We start from the raw sequence: 24,521 nt of genomic DNA, 5'->3' as shown, positions 1-24,521 counted from the left end.
GTGATTTAGTTTTTATGAATTTCTATTAATTACTTTTAATTTGTTTGTAGTTCTGTTCTCAAGATCTACGAACTACCCTGAAACTCAACACATTTCTCAGTAGATCTCCGACCCTCTCTGAAGCTCAAAAAACAAATTCTATGTAGGCTCTCAGACCTGCTGTCTGGCATGCTTATTCTTATACAATACATGACGGTTGCCAGTCTCTCTGCTTCGACTGTTTCCTTTTTACGACGATTTTGATCCTTCACATACAAATCAGCGAAGAGTGAGCGTGACAAGACTCTCTGAATGAACTTGTCTCGTTCGCACACGTTGTCTTAGCTGTCAGGTGCTTGTCAAATTCAGTGCCCTTAAGAAACGTTTCGACAAACTGAACGAAAAACTTCTTTTGAATTACGAATGAAGTGATAATTGGAAAATTCCCTGAGTGGAACCAAAATTCCCTGAATATTCCAGGTTTTTCCGGAAAAATTAAAATTCCCTGTAAATTCCCGGTTTTCCAGGTTTTTCCAGGTAGTAAACAAGGTAATTAAGAAACAAGGTAATCTACGGAATAATATTTGAATTATCAGATTAAGATTTCTTTTTAAAGATTGAATTAGAAAATTTTCAATATTTTGGAGCAACGCCAGTATTTTACATTCTTCAACATTGTGAAAATTTTAACTTGAAATATAACTTATTTCAAATATCTCAGATTAAAAAAAAATCATGGCTGTTGGACTATGACAACATTTTAGGATTGTGAAACTTCAAGGCATTTTCTAGAGAATTAACATGAGAATGCCAAATTAGTAGGAGAGAAATGTAGAGGGATTTTTAGGGAGATTTTCGATGAAATATGACTAGAAACTTCAGGTAATTTTGCGAAGCATTTATAAAAAAATTAAGGAGAACTACAGGTGATTTCTAAGGTAGTTTTGAAGAAATTATTATGGTGATGATGAGTAGAATTCTAGAGAACTGTAATGCAAATCGGACGGATGTTCAAGGAGCACTAAAAATTAATTAGTTGTAAAGCAAACTTAACTGTCTTAAATACCGAACTTGCAAAATCCGTGTCGATTCTGTGACACAACACTGTTCTGTTGTCGAAAAGCAAGTTTATTTGTTTCAATCTAATAGTTCAAAACATTTTTTGCAGAATTTTAATGGCATTCATAAGAAATTTGGAGAAGGGTTCAGCAGGACACTTTTAGTATATTTCCAAAGCAACTCTGAGAAGTGTTCCAGGAGATTCTGTATAAATAAAAAAAAATCTAATGAGAGTTTCAACAGTATTCCATGTAAATACCACGAGATCGCATTTTTAGAAGAATTTTAATGAAATTCCAAGGATTTTTTTTTTGTGGAATTCTGAAGTGAACTCCTAGCAAATTATGGGATAATACTTTTCTAAATTCTAAATGACATACTAAAAGATTTAAGGAATATTTCAAGTGAATTGTATAGACGAAATGAAATTGTAATGAAGCGAAATTAATACCCATTCTTCGGGTATGCTTAATCAAACAAAAAAAAAATTCTGAAGGGAATTGCTTAATGTGTTTTACACATGATTCCGAGTCTTTTATCAGGGTGGCCAGTGAATTTTCATTTTGAAATTCCCGGTTTTCCCGGTTCAAATCATAAAAAAATCCCGATTGATTATATTCAACAGAACAACAAAATTGAACGCATAATTAAGAACGTGCTGAAAGGAATTTACTGAAAGGATAAAAAATTGATTTAAGAAGATTCCCAAGATTCTGGGGTTTTACAATTTGTGTAGAGTGTGAAACTAGAACTTTTTTTTAATTTGTGATTAATAACAATCTTTGTGATGCAAGATTTGGAGAAAAAATAATTAAAATGTGAGATTTCGAAAAAATTCAAGATGACAGATTTGAGAAGAAAAAAAAATCATACTTATGAGTTGTGGAGTCATAATTGTCACGCTCTGAGACTTGGAGGCATTTTAAGAGTTATAACAAATAACAGAACAATCTATAGAACCTAGCGGACAAACCCTGGAATTTTTAGTAAAATTCAAAAGAATTCAAAGTGTTGATTTCAAACAAATATTGAGAAGGATTCCCACACAGTTTTCGAAGGTGAAGTTCTGTGCGGATTCCAGAATTATTTTGACATGAAATCCTTAGAAATTGTTTGATGAATTTTGAGGGATTTCTGTGAAGAGAAGAATGCAGGTTCTAAATAAAATTGTTAGGTAATTTTAGAAGATTTAAAAAGGAGTTGTGAAAAACAAAACTTTGCGGAAAATTCCTACGTAATTCTGAAGAGATTTGTATGCGGATTGTGAGGAAAATGACAGATGACGTTTATGAATAATTTCAAGGGAATTATGATCAGAATTCAACAAGAAACAGAGTTTTGAGAGTGTTTTGGCAATAATTTCAACCCTAGTGCGAAAGATTCATCACAGAACTCCAACAAAATTGATTGCAAAAAATTTGCTGATAGGGTTAACTACCCTATTTCCGGCCTATAAAGCACAACCCGCACTTAGTCTTTTTTAAACTAGCGCAGCTTAGCACCAAATGGAATGTTATTACTACTGATGGCTTCCAAATTTATTTACCTTTCCGTATGTACCGTAAGATTTGATAAAGAGAGATCAATCGTTGAGATATTGTCAAAAGCCTAACACTGCTTCTTGAAGCCAAACGCGGCCTTCGGATTCTAAACTCGACCTAACGCATTGAAACGCCATTGAAACGCCAATGAATTCACTTCGGCCTATCGGATGAAGATAAAAATTGATTCGGTCGGAGCGCTTCTTTTGTTTTAGGGGGGGGGGGGAAACCTTCTTATCACGCGTTCTCATTGACTTTGTTCCGTAGCTTACTAATTAAAGTATCGTAGCTATGAATAATTGACTTGTTAACTCTGAAATCATGGATTTATTTGAAGTTTTCTGCTCGATAGCCCCAAAATGGGCGATTAGGCCGAAGTAGTTCTCTACCCTACCATAGAAAAGTTAAAAAAAAAAACGTATCCGTGTATCTATTGATAAAATTATTAACAAGTAGGTCCATTAAACCAAACCAATTCCCAACCAACAGAAGATTTTTCTTGAAATTCTCCTTCTTTGTTGGAACGTCTCTCCGTTATCAGCTCTGTTGCATCGTTCAATGTCAGCAACAACAATCGCCACTACCGTCACACGGGTTCGTGTTCGCGTCAACGACAGACACGATATGTAATGTAGTTGACATAATTAGGCTCTCCTGACAAAGCCCCAATCTTTCAACCTCGGTTCGCATGTTCCTTTCCATAAATTGGGTCAACCTGCAAACGCCACCAATGCCCCGGGCAACTCTTGTCGATCGTTTCTACTGAAGTGATAACATTTTAGGAACACGGAAGATTCCTATGACGGGCACAAACTACTACAGCGAGGTGGTCTCTGTCGAACAGGACGTTCAATGTGTGATTATCATTGCCATATAATGCTGATAATTCGAAGTTGATTTAATTTACCATTGCCTTCTTCGCGAGCTCGGTCGGCCCCCAGAGCGCGAATGACTATTACTTAATTCACGTTTCTTCACGCATCAATAATCCACCGCTAGCAGCAGCTGATGTCTGTTATTATCACATTTTCTGGAGTTTCTTGTCTTGCTTCTACTATGTAAAGAGTATGTGAGTGGATGGCGAGAAACAAAAGACCAGCATACTCAATTGAGTGGAAATGGGAAAATGATACCCTGTTCAATTCGATAAAATTTGAACGAAGATATCGGACTCAGGTTGGCAAATAGAGAGCCTACTAGCGGAATGAAGACACCGGTTAAGGTAGATAGGGACGACCATTGAGATCGACTGCTCTTGAGGAAATTAAGTTCAATTACTTACCATACAAGCTCAGGAAAGACCTTTCAAGAGCATTTGAAGTGACAGATTAGATATATTGTCGGGACCACACTTCGGAGGGAAGAAATGATTTCACAGCGAAAGAGCTACTCTGGCAAACTGTCACCTGAAATAATTTGCTCCCCAACTCAGTGCGAAAAACAAAGAAGTTGTTCCATTGTTCCAAAGCTGTGATTAGCTTTATCACGAAAGGGCTCAAGCGACCAGCTGCAAGAATTCGGAAGGGTTCCGTTGTTTTCAATTCAGCTGTGACTCTGTTATCCATATTTCCGCTTCTACTCAGCGCATTTGAGGATTATCATCACCTAATTTCAAACGAGATTTTCACAAAACAAACAAGTGCAACCATGCATCATTCCAGCAGGGTCAACTGTGGCATAAAGTTCACTCACGAAACTGTCCAATCTAGTTCAATTAGTTGGAAAATCCAGACCTCTTCAACTGATCAAACAAATCCGCTTGCAGTGGTACTTTACACACGCGCGAACCACCCTCCCACGCAACGTCAATGAATACCACCACCGACCGGCCACCATTTAATTACACACCGGTGTGCATTAGTATTTATCTGGATGATAAGCCGTGGATGCCCCGCCATAGCCAACGACCTCCCGGACGAAAGGTAGAAGAGAGTGCAGCTATTATTGGTTGCTTATCAGCTTAGCTGTGAACAAGCTGCGGCATACAATACACCTACAGACATTTCGACAGTTTGCTGGAGATTTGCGCACTGTGACGATGAACGACGGCGTTCCTGACGAGGCAATTACTTCTTTATCATAAAAAAAAAGTTTATGATGAAATTGAGAATGGGTTTGGCGAAACAGGCCTCCCGTGCGTCCGATTGCGTTGGGGTGTTTCATGAAGCTTGAAAAGCAAACTGCATTACAAATCACTGCACGGACGATCAGACTGACTCAAAATTGGGTCGAGTCGACTCAAATTTCGTCAAAAGCGGATTTACTCTAGAGTGAGATGAATTTTCCGGGCTTTTCCAGGAAAAACTACTCGAATATTAGGAAAATCAATAGAGGTTGCACGCAGTCTATTAGTATACTCCTAGACTGAGTAAAATTTTCATGGATTTTACTCATATTCGAGAAGCATTTCCTGCAAAAGACCGGAAACTTCAACTCACTTTTGACGAACTTGATTCGAGTCGACTCAATTTTGAGTCGGTCTGGTCATCTGAGTGGGTGATGAGTTAGTCTGCTCCAGCTGACCGAAGCAACCGTTCATTACCGGTACAATGACATGATGTTGGAAGTTGGAAAACACTTATTTGGGAAGTGGCGATTTTCAATTAACAAAGACGGCACCCAAGTAATAAGATTGGATTTATCATGATTTTATAAGGCTTAGAATGAACTTAACAAAACCGGGAATTTTGCTTGGTTAGTCATCACTACAAGAGGCAGTGCTTGGGGACAAAGAAAGGCATACACTTCCTTTGTAACAAAGCCTTTACAATCGAATGATTTATTTCAGCGTGACCACTGAATTTCAGAATAGCTCATATAAATAGCTCAATACGGCAAAAAGGAATACCGACATGATTGATTTCAGCAATTGATGTCGCTGAAGAAAAGGTAAGGCATTTTATTTTAAATGTAGAAAACTGGAGAAAACCCTTTTCAAGATCGCAACAAATTGTCAAACTATGCTCCATCATTTAGATGATTTTATCCAAACTAATTGTCGATGCAGCAGCCGTGGAGTTGGCTGCACTGCCGACCGATCGTAACGGGAGCGCCCATTGTTACGGGCGACCTTCAGCATAAATGTCAAACGGACCAAACGACGCCTGGGTTACGGCATTCAACATAATTTTCTATTATTCTATTTTTCGAAGAGAATTGAGCTTGTGTATTGTACTCACAGTGCATTTGTTGAGAAATAATTATGATTTACTTATAGCATCCACAGACCACTATTACCTTGCGAAACAATCTACACCTCACTCTACACTTCAGGCCAATCCGTAAAAGTAAAACTAGTAAATTTTAATTATTTCTCAACCAATTCACTGCGAGTACTCTTCGACATTTATGCTGAAGGTCGCCCGTAATAATGGGCGCTCCCGTTACGATCGGTCGGCAGTGCAGCCAACTCCACGGCTGCTGCGTCGATATCCTCCCCGGGAGCATCTTGGTATTCGCCAAGACTGCACTTGTAGAGCCTACATCTAGCAGAGCAAGCTTTGCCACTGGTCTACGTAGAATGCCTCCGGATGTTTGCACCTTAGCTTGTCGAACTCTACCGTCGGTGCCTACGAACGTCTGAACTACCCGTCCACGCATCCAGTTGTTGCGCTCGCTGTCGTTGACTATCAGCACCAAGTCACCTTCTTGTAGTGGCCGAACCTCCGCGAACCACTTCGGTTGTCTCCGTATCACTGGCAGGTGCTCCACAGTCCAGCGATACCAGAAACGGTCCAGCTTTAGCTGGATTTGATCCCACATAACCTTCAAACGATGCTGTGGCTGACCTGGTGCTACATTCGGTTGATTGCAATGCTTCTGACTCCGCAGAGTCCAGAGGCAGGTAGGTCAGAGGCCTTGAATTTACGATACTTTCCGCTACCACGACCAGTGTTTGTAATCCCTCATCATCCAACTTCCCCTCAGAGTACGCATCCATCATGGCTTTCTTGACAGACTGCACAAGTCGTTCCCAAGCGCCTCCCATGTGTGGGGCACCTGGAGGTATGAAGGTCCATCTTGTCGTTGAATTGGTAAACGTTGATGACAGTACCAGGCTTATCTGTTCCCGCAGCAGGCGTTCAGCTCCCTGGAAGTTGGTCCCGTTATCACTGATGAATTCTATCCGCCGCACACAGGATATACACGAAGACGTCGACAAACTGAATGCTACCTCCAGGTGTACCGCACGCACTGTGGGTCACGTAAAAAGTGCAATCCATCTCTTGACGCTGGATCTCCCGACTTTCACTAGCAGTGGCCCGAAGTAGTCCAATCCCACGTGACTGAACGGCCGTGCGTGAATGGCCAGTCGTGCTGGTGGCAACGGTGCCACCAGAGCATCAAGAATGCCTTTATTGAAACAAGCGAGAACAACCTGGGTGAGCTGCACACTCAGAGGAAGGAGTGGATCACCGATGAAACCTGGAGGAAGATCGAGGAGCGGAGAGAAGCAAAATCCGCGATAGAGCGAGCAGGGACCAGCCAAGAACGAGGCCCGTCAGCGGTATTCGGCTCTAGAGAGGGAAGTTAAGCGTTCCTGTATACGGGACAAGCGAGCGTGGGTAGACTCCCTGACTGATAAAGGGGAGAAAGCCGCAGCAACTGGCGATATCCGCCTCCTCTATGATGTTTCACGACGCCTGAGCGGGGCAAGGATGAACCCAAGGATGCCTGTGAAAGACGCGACTGGACAGTTGCTCACCGACCTCACTGACCAGTTGAAACGTTGGTTTGAGCACCTTGAACACTTCTCGAAGTTTCAACGGTCAACCAACCATCAACATCTCGGCATGATCCGCCAAGAGTGAGGCGCGTTACTCGCGTCAACACTGAAGCTCCATCATTGTAGGAGATAGAAGCAGCCGTCCGAAGTATGAAGTCCAAAAAAGCCCCGGGGGTCGATTGCATATCAGCAGAGATGCTCAAAGCTGACCCCATGCTATCCTCACAAATGTTGCATCAACTATTCGTCAATATCTGGGACACACCGCGACTTTTCCGGCCGACTGGATGCAGGGCGTCTTGGTAAAAGTCCCCAAGAAGATCCAACTGTATGCGACAACTGGCGAGGCATCATGTTACTCTGTATTGTTCTCAAAGTTCTGTGTAAAGTTATCCTCAATCGGATACAGGAGAAGATCAACGCAACTCTCCGACGACAGCAGGTAGGATTCCGTGCGGAAGATCCTGTGTGGACCATATTGTCACGCTCCGCATCATTTTGGAGCAGGTCAATGAGTTCCAAGAGTCCCTGTACTTGGTATTCATTGACTACGAAAAAGCTTTCGACCGACTAAACCACGAAAACTTGCGGGGCGCTCTGAGACGCAAGGGAGTCCCTGATAAGATCGTCAACCTCATCGAAGCGCAGTACGAGCCTTTCTCATGCAGAGTGTTGCACAACGGAGCTTTGTCTGACCCGATTCGGGTAATCGCGGGTGTGAGGCAAGGATGTATATTATCACCGGTACTGTTCCTCATCGTAATCGACGAGATCATGGTTGGAGCCGTTGACCGTGTACCGAACCGTGGGTTGCTGTGGCAGCCTATTACTATGGAGCATCTCAACGACTTCGATTTGGCTGATGATGTTGCGTTATTAGCACAACGGCGCTCTGACATGCAGAGTAAGCTCGACGACCTGAAGCAGGTCTAACCATCAACGTCAACAAGACCAAATCGTTGGATATCAACACGGAAAACCGTTCCAATTTCACGGTAGCTGGGCAGGCAGTGGAGAAGGTCGAAAGCTTCCAATATCTTGGCAGCCAGATAGCGTCGGACGGCGGCACCAAGAACGACATAGGTGCACGAATCAAGAAGGCGAGGGCGAAATGTAGGGAGAGTGAATCAGATCAGTCGACGCACCAAAATCCGAATTTTTAAATCGAACGTGAAGTCTGTGCTGTTATACGCCAGTGAAACATGGTGTGTAAAAGCGGAGAACACTCAGAAGCTGCAGGTGTTTATCAACCGATGCCTGCGGTACATAATTCGTGCCTGGTGGCCCCACAATTGGATCTCAAATTCCGAGCTTCATCGTTTGTGCCATCAGAAGCCGATAGAGACAGAAATTTGTGAACGGAAGTGGAGGTGGGTCGGCTAAACACTACGACGGAGCGGAAACGAAATCTGCAAGCAAGCACTGGACTGGAATCCAGCAGAACATCCAGCAGGACATCGCAGCAGAGGCAGACCCAGAGGCTCGTGGCGGCGGAGCCTAAACAGTGAAATTAAGAACGTTGACCGAAATTTGACTTGGGCACAGGTCAAGGCCAAAGCTAGTAATCGCCCAGGATGGAAATCTTTCACAAAGGCCTTTTTGCACCCCTGGAGGTGCGCAGGATCGTTAAATAAAACTAATCAAGAGAATTAAGCCGAGTTTAAGAGAATTCCAAGATAATTCCAAAAAATCCTCTCAAGGGCATTTTGAGAAGAATTCTTAGGTGAAATCCAAGGAAATGTTGGGAGAATACACTTTTTAATTCTAAATGGTATACCAAAAAATTATGGAGAGAAATCAAACAAAATTTTCGCGAGAATTATTAAGAATGCTTAGATAAATTAAGAGTGAATTCCAATAGCTTTCTGGAAGGAAATTCCTTATGTGTTTTGCACATAATTCGGAGAATGTTATAGAGAAAGTTTCTGGAGAATTCCAGACATAATGATAACATTTTTGAAAGAAATCCTGAAAGTAAAAGTAATTCAGAAGACTTTTTGGAAGGATGCTTGACAAATTTGCAAAAATATTCAGGGATGAACTCCTAAGAAACAATTTAGTGAATTCAAACATTGAAAAAAAAATATCAAGGTTCCTTTCACAGAAATTCAAGATGCAGTATTAAGTTCTTCAGTCTTCTGGATTGAAGCCTTCTGGTCTGATGAAGTCGTTTGGACTTGAAACCTTCTGTACTAGTAGTTTTCTGGGATTGAAGTCTTCCGAATTTTTCCTGACTTCTGAAGTATTCGGGAATTTAAGTTTTCTGTACTTGAAATCATCTGGAATTGAAGCCTTCTGGATTTTGAATTTTTCTGGAATTTTAAAGGTTTTTGGCTTTTGAAGCCTTCTGAACTACTTGAAGCTTCAGGAAATCAGTAGACTTCAATTCCGGACTTGAAATCTTCTTGACTTTTGAAATCTTTTGGACTCATTACGTCTTTTGGAGATTTGAAAATTTATGGAGGTTATAAGTTTGTGGGACTCTGAAGTTTATTAGGCCTGAATTCTTCTGGACGTTTGAAGTTTTCTGGCCTAGAAGTCGTCTGGACTATACATTTTCCGGACTTTAGGACTATTGAAACCTGTCTACTGGACTTGTGAAGCCTTCTGGACTTTAAAGGTCTTACGGACTTTTGGTGTCTTGTAGACATTTGAAGTCTTCTGAAGTTTGATGTTTTCTTCACTTTTAAATATATATAGGTAGTAGGTACTACCTTAATTGCTGATCCTTGACAGATACACGTATTGCGTCTGTAATGTGCAGGCTTGTTCAGAGTTTTCTACTAAGTCGAATCTTCTATATCTTCTATACGGGAAATGGCTCTAATGTTGGCCTATGGATCTGAGATTAGGCCCAAAGCTAAAAATCTACTATTAATCAATTTTATCTAGATGAACGCGTCATTGGGACGGTACTAATGATATTTTTGGTCGCTATTGAAAATCTAGTCGATTGCTACATTTATGTATGGGCCCAAATTAGGGGCAATTAGGCCGACATTACATCCATTTCCCCTGTATATAAAAATGAATTTCTGTCTGTCTGTCTGACTCTAGACTCGAAAACTACAGAACCGATCGGCGTGAAAATTTGTATGCAGGGGTTTTCGAGGCAGGGAAAGGTTCTTATGATGGTTCGAGACCCCTCCCTCCTCTGTAAAGGGGGGTTCCCATACAAATGAAACAGGAATTTCTGCATAACTCAAGATTTAATCAAGCAAATGGAACCAAATTTGGCATGTGGAAGTCATAGGGGGTAGCCCCTTAGATAAGAGGGGGGCTACGTACAATATAGCATTTTTTTTTAGTTGGCGCATAAACTACCCATAATCGCATATCAGTCCCATCTTTGCTTGATTTCCTATCCATATGGGACTGAACTAGTAAACTCAAGCTCATATTAAATCCCGAGCAAGGCCGGTAGCACTCAGCTAGCATTAGTATAAAACACTGAAGAAGTCTACACATTGTAGACAAAATACGCAAACTGTTAAGGATAAGCAATTGAGGTAGTGGAATTAAATGGAAACTGCTAATCCTTCTTTCTTTCTTCATCAAGATTGTCTAATAATCCAGATGTTTCGGGCAGGTCCAATCTCGCCCTCGGTGGATTGATCCGATTTATTTTCTAGATCGCTCTAAGTTCCCCTAAAAGAAGTTCTAAATTTGGCGATTCGGAAATAAGCCATGCTGACCGCATTATTCCAAATACCAACGTGCGTGGTGCACTTTTTACAACTGGCTACATTCTTCTGTTTCAACGCGATCGTTAAAAACTACACTTCAGAGATTTCTCACAACAAACGCGCCACACACTACTACTACTACCGGTACCCCTAAATGCACCGGCGATTTATTTCGGTCCAGCACTATCGACCTATTTCGGGAAGCAGCTTTCATTCCACCCAGCATGTGGAAACGAGCGTGCCACACTACTGCCTCTTCTCAAGTGGAAGCACCATCCTGAAGTTTGCCAATAAGTTTAAATTGTTACGAGCTGCTGCACTACCTCGTCGGATGCACCGTCGTCGTTCGAGTTGCATTCGGCTTAGGACATCCCCATCCCAGCATGTATAAATACGGCGAGCGCGCCAAGAAATATTGTCACGTGCCACATGAATTTTCTCTTCTGAGAAAACGGAAACTTTTCGTTTCAGTATTCCGATTACGTAAGTCAGTACATACAGCTAGTAGCTACCCGTTCCAAACTGGCAATGCAAATATTGTGTTCCGCTCCGCAAGAGAAGATTATTATATTTATCAACAAATCTATTCGTGGCATGATTCACATCACCGGGCGGGGCCCGGCCCTAGATGATATTGTATGCCTTATCAGCGGCGAATGACTCCATACGCACCCGAGGAGAATGCCGGCTCAAAAAGATCAGACGCAGCGTCACCCCAAGAGCGCTTTCTTCTAGCCGCGGAATGGGGTAATTAGGATGTATCTTTTTTTTCAGAGAACAGTTGCTTACCTGATTGGATGAAATTTGTCGCGCCGTTTTGACGGGTTTGGCTGTCCGCTTGATGAATTATTTTAGCGAGGGGCGAAGTCAGTCTGTAGGTTGATGACAGACACGATGACGAAGGTGATGAGAATAGGTAGGTATGGGACGATTTTACAGCTCCTCGAAGCAATTTGGTGCAAGTGATTGTAGCAGAAACTTGATCATTTGGATTTCGGTGCACTGTGGATATGGATACATACAAACACACACACGCGCACACGGTGCATGCACGATTTCACTTCACATGATTGTAGGTGGAACACATAATCTGGAAAAGAGATGAAAAAGAAAGAAATTAGTCGGATGTTTTACACGGGATTGATTTCTTAAGGACATACTAGTCAGAGTCCGTAAATGGCCATATGATGACTGACTTGCACTATCACCACCAAATTTTCTGGACCACAACTATCGGACGGCTACCACAGGCAGATATCACAAATTTGTCTGTGAGAGTACTAAAAGGCGATTAACCACAAGAAATGATGAACTATGACTGTACCAAAACATAGATTTGAAGAAATACTTGAAGTCTCCTCTTCATGTTTGAGTTAGCTAAAGAAGTGTGCGTTTGACTAGTACTGTCGCATTAATGGCTCTTCGCTAATTTTCAACTTCTATTCAATTTTCATACTGCCGTACTAAATCGGAACTATCAACCTACCCTCTTCAGATCTTTCTCTAGCTAATAAATTATCACACTACAGCTTCATATTAGATAGCATTTCCAACCAACACTGAAAATCTTAAACTTCACGTATGAAGTAACAAAAAAACACTTTGAATCATCCTCTATTGAAATTGACGTAGCCAATGGAGTTGCCTAGGGTGCCTGGCCCCCTCCTGAATGATCCAGGCTCACTTGTATTAAAGTAGACAATTCATCATACAGAAAACAAAAAAAAAACAGAAGGTAAAAAACTTGCAGGAATCATTTTTTGCGAATTTTCTGAAGAAAATAGGGGGGAAACCTTTCGAAGTTAGAAGAAATTCACGCAATTCATGCAAGTTCCCGGGAAAGCCTAGAACACTTCCGTTGGAGGACAATTTACAGAGGAGTTGTGGGCGAAGTTCAGAAGATATTTCCCGTTCTTTATACGATGTTTGGTTCCTGAGTTATTAATTTTCAAAGTAAGTGATGTACGGGAATTCCGAAAACAGCAACTTAAATTTACCGGGATAATTAATTGCCCAAAATTGTTTGATTTTTTTTTCATTCATATACCGTATGCGTGATTATGTTTGCACCATTAAGCAATATCAAAATTAAAAAAATTCTCAAAAATTTCGTTTTCGAGTTTTTTTATTTCTTTAAAGGGAGATGTTTCTCAGAGTCTTAAACTATGTTAATCATCGATCGAGTTTCCACTTGCTGCAATTACGGCCTCCACACGCTTCCGGAATGCACGGCAGGTTCTAATAATGTAGTCTGGATCCATTTCTCTCCAGGTACGGACAGGCATGGAAAATCATTTGCATTCATTCATACATTCATTTACATTCATTTGCCTCTAACTTTTTTCATCAACAGCATTCCGCAAAATGATGTATAGAGCTTTTGTAGGTTTTGATATTAGCTACAAGTTTTGCTCATAATTTAAATCTGTATCTCTTATGTATCACGAACTAGAGCGGGCAGAACTTGTTACTGTTTTCAGTGAATGTAAAATACATTCACTGAAAAACAGTAGTGGCTTCTGTTCGCTCTGCTTCGTCATGCATAAGAGATACGAATTTGATTTGTTAACAAAAGTTGTAGCTAATAACAAAACCTACAAAAGCTCTATACATCATTTTGCGGAATGCTGTTGATGAAAAAAGTAAGAGGCAAATGAATGTAAATGAATGCACGAAATGAATGCAAATGATTTTCCATGCCTGGGTACGGATCAATGTTTGTCTGAGGCTTGCTGTACTCGGGTGGCGTTTAGAACAGGCCTTGGCCTTCATGAGTAATCCAGCGGATTAAGATCGGAGCTACATGGCGGCCACATATCCTTCGCCCAGAACGGAAGATGTCCCTGCAACCACTTCTGAGTGCTTAAAGAAGTACAAGATTTTAGTAGCTTCCGGATGCGGTTGTGTAGCGGTATTCTGATTAGATATTAAATTAATGTAGCATGAAGTTCAAATGCTACAAATGTTCACTGTTACTATTCGAAACGACACGCACTATCCCAATTTACTTGTATGCAACTGGTGAACTCATATCAAGAGTAAATTATCCCTGCATGAAATTTCACTCATTATTTTGTTCATCCGCTGACTAGGCGCGCAAGTTTTCTCATTTGAGGTGGCATGAAATTTGATCCGTGGGATTGAGTATAATCTCCCAGTAGGATTACTTGTCGTTGGAAATTTAATAATAAGAAAAACACTTTAAGTTAAAGACTGGAATGAGCTAGACAGATGTGGGATACTTGGGAGGAAAAGAGATAGTATCTCTGATCGAATCGGAAGGTAATCGGAGATCGCCTTTTGATAAGATCGTTTTTTCGGTTTCCGGAACGAAGGCCAAGAATTGTTTTAGCGGCCTTTCTGAGGAATCCCAAGTTCTTTCTCGTCCACTTTAATCCAACCCGTGGAAGAGGCAGGACTTTTTTGTATAGTTTCGCAGTGTGTTTGTAGAGGTATATTTAAATGTGAGAAGTGTCTTTAAGTTCAGTGTAATTAATTGTTCGTTTATTCCTTTTGATTAGGTGTAGTTACTACTGAATAAGTTCAGTAGGTTAGTGCGGTACTGTGCGCGATTTAAGTTTCAACAAAAAGGTAAATGATTTGCTATGCGGTTTTGCAACAATGCGCTCATCCAGTTGTACAGCCGTTTGACGGCTTTTTGTCTCTAGTTTCGTCCCACCTCCCGCTCGGCATACCGCGCCCCCTCGATATTACCACTACCATGACCCCACGCGTCGGCATTCAAGGACCTAACTTCGGCCGGAGTTAGAAGGGAGCTGCGCCGTCTATATTGCGCTCCAGGTGAGCAATTTTCCCACCCACCGGGATATCACCACGCAAAGCAGTTGGTGAATTAGCGAATCAAGACTCGCACCCAATTTGGTGAGTCTATAGTATTCCGTGCAGCGAGCGTCGCAGGGGCGATAGACGATGGTGAGGAGCAGTCGGTAAAGCAGAAGCGTGAGTAGAACCGTACAATGTCCGCATACATGCATTAAATCTGGATGAACCGCCAGTTAAAAATAGCCAAAATTTTCGTTCTATTAGTTTTTTTTCCTAAATAAATGTTTTTTAATTCTGCTAAATAATTGCGTTGATTGTTAGGTTAGAATTTCCCGTTCAATAAGTGCACTGGTCTGAAGAAGTTTCTCACGTTTCGTTCGTTGTTGTAGTTTTTCGTTGTTTGGTTTTACTCCAAGTCGGACTGCTTGGGAATCTCAGTCCACCAGTTCTGTCCTGAAGCGTGTAGATTTTGTGTTTGTGGAAGAGCTTGACCTGTGATGAGAACAGGTCGTCCAGTGCATTCGCTCCGGTACGAATGACGTTTTCTGGTTAGTTTTCATTCGGTTGGATTTAGTGTTTTCTCTTGAATCCCAAGTACTTAATGTCTACTAGCGCGTTCCAATCCTTTGCATTAGACTGAACTCCGAAACGACAAGTGGTCCTCTATGGAGGTGGTGCTTAAGCCATTTGTTGAAAAACCAATCTACGGAAACTTCTAGTAGACCGATTTCGGCTACAGTTGGTAATCATGTGAGTTTTTTTTTCCGTGCCCTCCACTTCGCCCTGCAATCTTCCTTTACGATCTTCCGTGCCGTAAAGTCACTGATCCCGTGTTCCTTTGCCATTTTCCTTATTGAACGCACTGAATTCACCCGAATCTTCCTTTTGATAGCAGCGATAACCCTCGGAACCCGAGCTGACCTCGGACGACCTGTGGCCACCTTCGCGAATAGCTTTCCTTTCTTTTCTCGGTCTAAAACCCATTTGACGGTCCACCGGGACACTCCCACGGCGATTGAAATGTCTTTTTGCGACATTTGCGCGTGGGACAAATCTGCGCTGCCACTTCGTCATGGTGCAACTGTCAAACTAAGTAAATCATTTTCTTTCATACACAGCCTACTACGGTATGAGCTATAGGTTACGTGCATGCAAAGAAAACCAAGGCATTGTATGCACAGGTGAACCTGGAACCTTATTTGTACGATGGTGCAAACATCATCACGCATACGGTAATCATAAACTCTTCTCATTTAATAAAATTCTGATACTCTTCGGCCCAAACCTGTCCGATAATAATTAAAAAATCCCCTTAGACTAGCCTACATTTTCAGGATGCAGCCAGTTACACCAATAGACAGTCTATTTCGAGAGGGGCGATACATCTAAATCTTAAGATTGCGCAGCAAATCTCACACTAGCGAATTAATACTCGGAAAATGTTCTTTAATTTCTCTTATCTAACTACCGGTGTCCCACATAAAATTGCATCACGGAAAAAAACGCTGTAGAAAATTACCTAGTTGACCGATCCTTTTCAAGGTTTCAGACAATAAAATATAACCCATTAGTAAGCTTTTGGCATATTTATTTCATTCAACTTCAATACCATAACCGTACGCTCGCACCTTACGCTTAGCTCCACTCATTAGGTTCTGTACAACATCTGGCTGCAGCTTCTTCTGTACGGAAACCCACTTTTTCTTCATGTCTTCTTCAGATTTGACCTCCTTGGGATGCTTCCGCAGTGCCTGCTTCATAATAGCCCAGAAGATCGTAGGGCCCTCGTGATACTTCAACAGAGGAAGCAGACGCTTCTGTAGACACTCCTTGAGGTAGATCTTCCCGTTTACAGTCCCGGTAGTCACAACGGCGCACTCCGTTTGCCACATGCGCAGATCGCTTACCAAATCATGTGTTTCTTGGCAAACTTTGAAATTTTCTGCTTCCTTACTTCCTTCTTCTTCTTCTTCTTCGCATTTCAAGCTTATTGCTTATGGCATATTAGCTTATTGCGTGCTCTCAACTTAGTGCACTTCCACAGTTATTAATTGAGAGCTTTCGATGCCTGCTACCATTTTTGCATTAGTATAATTGTGTGGCAAGTACAATCATACTCTATGCCCAGGGAGTCGAGAAATTTTCCAACCCGAAAAATTCCTAGACCGGACCGGGAATCGAACCCAGTCACCTCCAGCATGGTCTTGCTTTGTAGCTGCGCCTTTACCGACTGAGCTAAGGGAGGCCCCTTACTTCCTCCGGAACATCAAACTTGTGCTGGGCGGTGAAGAACAGTCGCCCCGAAGCTGCCCGAAGTCCGCCTTGACGTAAGCCTCATCATCCATGATGAGACAATGAGGGTGTACAGTTTCCGAGCCCGTGACTTTCCCATCCTTCGTCACGATTTGGAGCCTTCTGTACTTTGTACGTATGCAGTCCCTCCCGGTCTTTGGCTCTCTGAACGAAAGAATTAGACAGATTAAAGTTTTTGGTCACATCCCTGACCGAAGCATTGGGATTCCGGTTAAACGCTTTCACGGCACGCTTGTGATCCTGATCACTAATAGAACATCAATTCTGACCGTATTTCTCTTTCCGTTCAATGCTCAGAGTTTCATAGTAACTAGAAATACTCAGAGGAAGAGATGGGCGGAGAGAATGTTTTGGGCCAAATGAACTGTCAAAATCTGAGCCAATCGAACATTCCAATTAGAATTTTTCCGAGGATTTCTTATTCTTACTAGAATAAATTTGAGAGTACTGCAATCGAACAGAAATTCAATCACCTTTATGTTTTGTGTGCTTCTCAAATTCAACTAGTTTTTCGAACCAAAAACAATATTCTAACTCTATTGATTAATTGATCTTTGTTGGTTAATGAATGGCACCAAGAAATGTGCAAAATATTGCGATGCAATCAATTATTATTTTGCACGTAAATCGAATCAAAAATAAAATTCATTTGAAATGCTAGCTTCTAGCAAGGGTTGCAAGATAATTTAGGAACAAATCCCTGCTGCCGAATTGTATTTTGTTTTCTCCGCCTATCTCTCCCTCTGAGTATTTCTAGTAGTGACGTTTAATCACACGACTCACCGTTTACTGCAGGATTCCGATTTGTTTTCCGATGTCCCGATGAGAGAGTTGCGGATTTTTAAGGTGCTTGCGCAAAATCAATTCGCGACGTTGCTTTTCGGGTGACGCCATTTTTTCCAACTTTCGAAAAACTGACAGCGATAAAAATACAGTGTAAACAATACACTCTAAACGACTTCTACCCAAATTTTCAAGAGAAAATACCCAATGGGTAATTTCTTACAGCGTTTCATCCGTGATGCAATTTGATGTGGGACACCCTTTATCTCCGGTATCCGGTGACCATGGTTATTTTCGTGGCCACACCATAAAACAATATTAGTTTTTTCAGTGGAAGGCTTTTGCGAGAATTAAATGGTCCGACGAAGTTACAACACTCCAAAGTTGATCGAAAATTTGCCTATCCTAGTTATTTTGAGTATCCCCTGTACATTGAATTATTTTCAGAATTCCCTTTGGATTATCTTTCTTCTCATGGAATTCTACTCACAAGAACCGTGGAGTCATAGAGGTAACTCTAAGACCAGAAGGTTGTGAAGAAACGTGCTCAACTTTTTGGCTCAGCTCTTGTACTTTCTTCGGTCCCAAGCTAATCAATGCACCCCTCGAAACATAGGAAAATCTACGAACCCCTCATTTTATCTGTCAAACTTTCATAGCGAATCAAAACAAACATAGTGTAGTACTAGAATTTCGACTAGAATGGGGTACGTTATTCGATTTAATTTGCTGGGACGCGTCTTAAGCAATCGTACAGCTGCATAGTATACTATGACGTGCAGGTCCTCCAGACACTGAACTGTCTTTAGCTGCTGTAGATGAATGTTCATAATCATGACTGGACTCGTCAACTTGCGGGAATTCTGTGACCCTACTGATGGGTACGTGTCAAGGAAATCAGCAAATCAGAGTCCTGCTCTGGTGCCTCCACCGATGCACCTCCACGGTTGAAGCGCTGAACCTTGCCAAGCTCACTATTTCAATCTACTTATCGATCAATTACGCTGCCTGCCACGTCCTCACGGTTTTTTGGGGAGGCAAGGATGATTAGTTCGGCGTCCGTTGCTACTAGAGACCGTATACACGTCGGCGTCTCCACGACTGCTACGAGAAGGAAAATTGTGTTAGTGAGTTGGTTTATTTTTAGATCTGGATTCACTATGGTAGGTAAATGATGCGATCGGTTGAAGTAGAATTTGAAAAGTGTTTCAACTAAAGATGAATGCCGAGCAAGTTCTGAAGAGACTATGGGGATTCAGATTTCATGGACCTTTAAAAAACAAATCGTAAAGAATTTTAGGGAATTTTTATGAGAGGGTTTGGCAAGAAATTTTGAGCTAATTTGTAAAGAAACTCCGAGTAGTATTCCAGGATATTCTGAAGAAATTTCCAATTTTAAGGAGAGGTGCGACAAAATTCCTATGATCATCTCAAGGACATTTTGAGAAGAGTTTTAAGGAAATTACAAGGAAAGTTTGCAGTCACTTTTAAGGCGAAATCCAAAGAAATTTTGAGGGAAAACTTTGTTAACTTATAAATGACGTACCAAGAGATTTCCGAAGAATATTCCCAGCGAATTGTAAAGAAACTTAACTACACGAAGATTTTTTAATCTAGCTCGTCCATTTGGAAGGCTCAATCGCGTTAGCTTTACGGAGCCGATAGTTCATTGTTGTTTGTTTGTAACAAAATTCACTTAATTCTATGTCTAGTAGGAGTATGGCGGAAATTTGCAGAGATATCCTGAGCTAAGCTCCAAAGAAATAATTTAGTCAATTCAAACATTGAAAATGTTCATGATTCCGTACACAGAAATTCAAGATCCTGGATTAACAAACATTCTCAAGATTCGAAGACTTCGATTGAGAACAAATTTCAAGATCCTGGTCTTAGACTACTTATTTCAGAAAAGTGTAACAGTTTACTGGTCATCTTTAGAATTCAACAGGTGCTTCATGAACTGGATTTCCAAAATGAACTTCTATAGGATTACATACTGAAATAAGAAGTGATGTAGAACCAATTTAGATTAGTAGTATGTTTCAACCACCGACAATCCGACATGAAACATAAACTTAACTCTTAATCGAGAATCCATAATGGCTGATCCCATCTGTCAAAACCATAGAAATATTTTATCTAGATAAAAAAAAATTGTCCCACCGAAATAGATTAGACACGAACCAACTCATAAATTTTGTACGCGTATTCGTGGCTTGGATAAATATTTGCCGCGATCAGAAATTTCTTTGTAATTTGTATTATCATTCATGTCGGTTTGTCGGTGTTTCAACGACCTTGTCGGAACAGTGTTTCAGGAAATGATGTCTAATAATAAACAATTGGACAGCACAGCAACTGATTATCGCGCTGAATAATAATACCGACTTACGCTTCATCATGCTTTACCCTGCACAGTTAATCAATTCGGTGGGAATGTTTTCCACGGTGATGTCCAACAAAAACATAATAGAGAGCATCGGTAGCATCAATCTGGCGAGCCCCCAAACAAACAAACCCACCGATGGACCGGCCGGACGGACCGGTACTTCCAGTTGGACAAGGTCAGTTATGGGAGCAGCCCGTGTTCATCTGATTGTGCCATTCGCAAACAGTGCAGAGGGAGACGGTGTCATATTTCTGCTGTCTGGACTGCAGCAAGTACGACGCGTGCCTAGCGTGAAGTCTCGTTCGTAATCCAATCTGCGTGGGACTTTTCGGTTCGGTCAGGTGGTCAGCTGTCGGTTACTGCTGTAGTAATTCCCTGCATTATCCACAACTGACGCAAATCCGATCAGATATTGCGGTTATCAGTTCGACTTTGTGACTGTCTCGTTATCAATCGATGGGCCTTTTGTGTGGGCAAAAATTTCAGGAAGATATTTACAATCGAGGGAAGGTTAACGGTGAGTGAAATTAGAAGATTACATATTCGCCTGTCAATCATGAAATTTGACAAAACGAGTCGTAATAATTTGATATGTACGCCTATGGCAGACATTGAAGGAGCATTTCTCACAGCTTTACATACCTCACGACATCGCGAATTAAGCGTAAAAGCGAGGGGAAATCAGCGCCATGGTAAACGGCAATAACAACAAAAACAACAGAACAGAGCCAGTGTTCTCAAGGTTAGGGTCACACCGTTTAGAATCACAACAGCTGTGGTGATAGATGGTTCAATTTGTAAGAATAGTATGGCAGCCATCAAATCCTAAATTGCTTTTTATTTCAGGCGCTGTAAAGTGCGAGATCTAAACAAAGCCTAGTGGAATAAAAATAACGATGACTCGTTTTCTTCACACACACTCACTCTCTTTAGGACTTCGGTCGGACTGCTTGACTCATGTCACTCGATCGGTCGGTACCCTGCTTCGTCGCCGTTGACCTTACGAGATCGATCCATTTGTTGAACCAGCCGCGGACGGTGAAATTTTGCGATGACATAAAAAACGGGTCAATAGATTTTCTTCAATTTCACACGATGACATAATAGCATAGGCTTTGCATCTCTCTATAACAGACCTTTTATACAATGCAATCGTCCGAGAAGAGAGAGAGTCCTTTGCTAAAGGGTGCTTGCTTACCTTCGATTGTATGACGACGATCCGGGAGGCTGAGGGAACTCGTAACCACAAAAACACAACAGCGATTAATCCTCTTGGAAATCGAACTTCACTGCACAGTTTTGCCTAACCAGAAATACCTTTCTAAACAAAACTGCCTTCTTCACTTTGTGGCCAAAACAAAACTTTCTGCTTGTGATGTTCCCGTTCTGCTCCTGAGGCCAGCAAAATAGTACACACACTGACTGCAACGACGACGACGACGGAAAAACCTCCCGAAAATTTTCGCTCTCACTAGTACGACATTCTGTTTTCCACCACCCCCGAAAGATTCGCCGTGACGGACTAAGCTCGTTTTTTCCACAAACCAAATTCAGAGGATTTTTCTTCTGCCGAGGTGCACTTTTCACACTCGGTCGATTGGTTGTTGAATGAAAATTTTCAACACACGCAGCGTGAAAACCAACACACTTGGCTGCCTCTGCCTCTTCTTCTGGCTGGCTGGCAGGAGGATGATTGCGGAAAAAAAGAAAACACAGCGCTCCGTTTCTTCTTCGCGATTTCCGAAGAACCTGATGGGTGGACAAAACAGCAGAATAAAACAAAATTCTTCCCCTTTACACGAGATAACAGGATTGTACTAGATAACAACTGCAACAGCAACGATGAACACTGCGATTTATTCTAATAAACTGTGAAAACTAGGTAGATTTTGGATTTATTTTACGTCCGAACGACCGAAAACGAGAGGAGCACCAATTTCACGCGAAACGCGATTGGAGTTTTATTTTTGCACACACCAAAAATACCAACACTCACTCGTTCACCTCACCACATTCATCAGTCCCAAGCGACATCGAGTGGATTGACAGCTGCTAGTTTTTTTATTTTTTTTTCTTCACACACGCGAGCAGCAAACTGACGGTTAAATGAGTACCCGTGTGGTGAGTTACCTGCAGGGTTTTGGCTGTTTTGACAGACCGCAGGGCTGGAACATGGTTTAAAGTGACAGGCATGATTTCAAGCTGAACAATACATTAGGTCCTAAGTAAAATTGACTGATTCTCTTCGTCGAATTTCTCTTTGCATCCTCACGGCCATGTTAAGACATTCCCATCTAATTTCATTCACCTATCAATAAAACAAGCTATTATCTAGTATTTTACACCACAAACATGACAAAAATTGTACAGAAACCCATGCTATTAACGAAAGAGAGAGAGAGAGAGAGTCAATGAAACGAATCGATCAATTTTACTTACACGGTAATCAGCGTGAACACATTAATGTGTAACATTTCACACATTTTGTGAAAAATAGGGTTTAATCATAAACTGCGTAAATAGTATTCATTTACAGAATTTAAATAATATTTATTATGGGAGCGCATAGTTTTTTTTTTATTAATATAGGAGTTTTCTTATTTGTGTCAATGATAAAATAAACCCGTAAAAAAAATCCAATAAAAGTACAATGATTTTCATTGTCATTGTAACAAAGATATTTATTGTCAAAACATTGGACATTTTTGTCCATTATCATAAAATTACAACGAAATTCATGGTTCACAACAATGAAAATCATGGTATTTGAGAAATTTACAGTAAAAAGGGGATGTTAACCCGCATAAACGCGAACCATAAATTGACCTTACCTAAAATGGTTAAAAACTGTTTATAATCCCTGCTAAACTTTAACTGAAATGGTTATGGAACTTTACATGAACGTTTAATGATAAAGTTTCAACCTTATGTATTATGGTTTTTTGGAACTGGACCTTACAAATAATGGGTTGTTAAGAACCATTACCATTCCAAATTCTTGTTTTCTCCATACATTTTCAGAAAGAGAACTATATAAGAACGTTTTTACTTATGATTTGAGAACATTAATGGTAATGGTTATGGTAGTCAGTAAGGTCCATTAATGGTTTTGTATTATCGCTCAACTTTACGTGGAATATATCGTGAATTGGTAATCAGTAAATTACAGGCAACCAATTCGCGATATATTCCACATAAAGTTGATCGATGTTCCAAAACCATTCGTGGACCTTACTGACTACCATAACCATTACCATTAAAGTTCTCAAACCATAAGTAAAAAGGTTCTAATATAGTTCTCTTTCCGAAAATGTATGGAGAAAACAAGAATTTGGAACGGTAATGGTTCTTAACAACCCATTATTTGTAAGGTCCAGTTCCAAAAAACCATAATACATAAGGTTGAAACTTTATCATTAAACGTTCATGTAAAGTTCCATAACCATTTCAGTTAAAGTTTAGCAGGGATTATAAACAATTTTTAACCATTTTAGGTAAGGTCAATTTATGGTTCGCGTTTATGCGGGAAGCATATTAACAATAAAAAAAAGTGATTTTTCTCGAACAAATTACACTAATTTTCATTGTTTGAGCATTGTATCGTTAAAAATCGAAATTTATGTTTTCTCCCGTACAATAATGTAACAATAAATTTTAATGTGCTCGAAATTCAACAGTAAAAATCATTGTCATTTCGTTGTTTTATTATAATTATTTTTTTCAGGAAGATTGCTCGGATTCAATACTATATTATTAAAAAAAAATCGCAGCCAGACACCAGACAATGAACACATTAATGATTTTTATATAAAAAATATATAAGCTATATAAGCTATGAAAACATTATGAATTACATACCCTCCCGATGAGTACTTAAGGGGGTTAGATTTTGATACGTTCTTAAGTGCGAATGACACTGATGAAGACTGCACATTGTAGTCGAAATACGTATCTGTCATGGATACCAAAATTAATTAAGTGGAATTAAATGGAAGATAACCTTTCTTGCTGTTTTATTAAAACAACCATGGAACTTTTTGAATGCTCACACATGACAGCAGCCTGTTGGTAAGTATATTGAAAGTTGTCTAACTTTATACTTCCTCTAATTACTTAATTTTCAGGAATCTAGTGCAGTTTTTGAGCTCCGACTGCGCAAGCGACTCATTCATCGATATTGGTACTTCAAGACTTACAAGCACAAACGAAGTGACAGACGGAGCGGCTCGAAAACTTTGGTGACTAACCTGCGTTTGCAATTT

The 24,521-nt window shown here is 40.8% G+C and overlaps 2 protein-coding genes across 2 annotated transcripts in view; both read right to left on the bottom strand.

Annotated features, from left to right (window-relative positions):
* milt (trafficking kinesin-binding protein milt) overlaps positions 1-22,237 on the bottom strand; it is a 344,265-nt gene extending 322,028 nt beyond the window's left edge. The window contains exons 1-2 of the mRNA XM_065229556.1: positions 21,458-22,237; positions 11,781-12,081 (exon numbers count right to left, since the gene is read on the bottom strand). The gene's annotated coding sequence lies outside the window, so the exon portion shown is untranslated. The remainder of the gene's footprint in view (positions 1-11,780; positions 12,082-21,457) is intronic.
* Cdk5alpha (Cdk5 activator-like protein) overlaps positions 1-24,521 on the bottom strand; it is a 572,471-nt gene that overhangs the window by 376,897 nt on the left and 171,053 nt on the right. The window lies entirely within an intron of this gene.

Source organism: Ochlerotatus camptorhynchus, unplaced genomic scaffold, assembly GCF_037179485.1.
Source record: "Ochlerotatus camptorhynchus isolate MF236.1 unplaced genomic scaffold, CSIRO-AGI_Acam_v1.1 ptg000316l, whole genome shotgun sequence".
Classification (NCBI taxonomy): domain Eukaryota; kingdom Metazoa; phylum Arthropoda; class Insecta; order Diptera; family Culicidae; genus Ochlerotatus; species Ochlerotatus camptorhynchus.
This window is presented reverse-complemented; position numbering and strand designations above follow the sequence as displayed.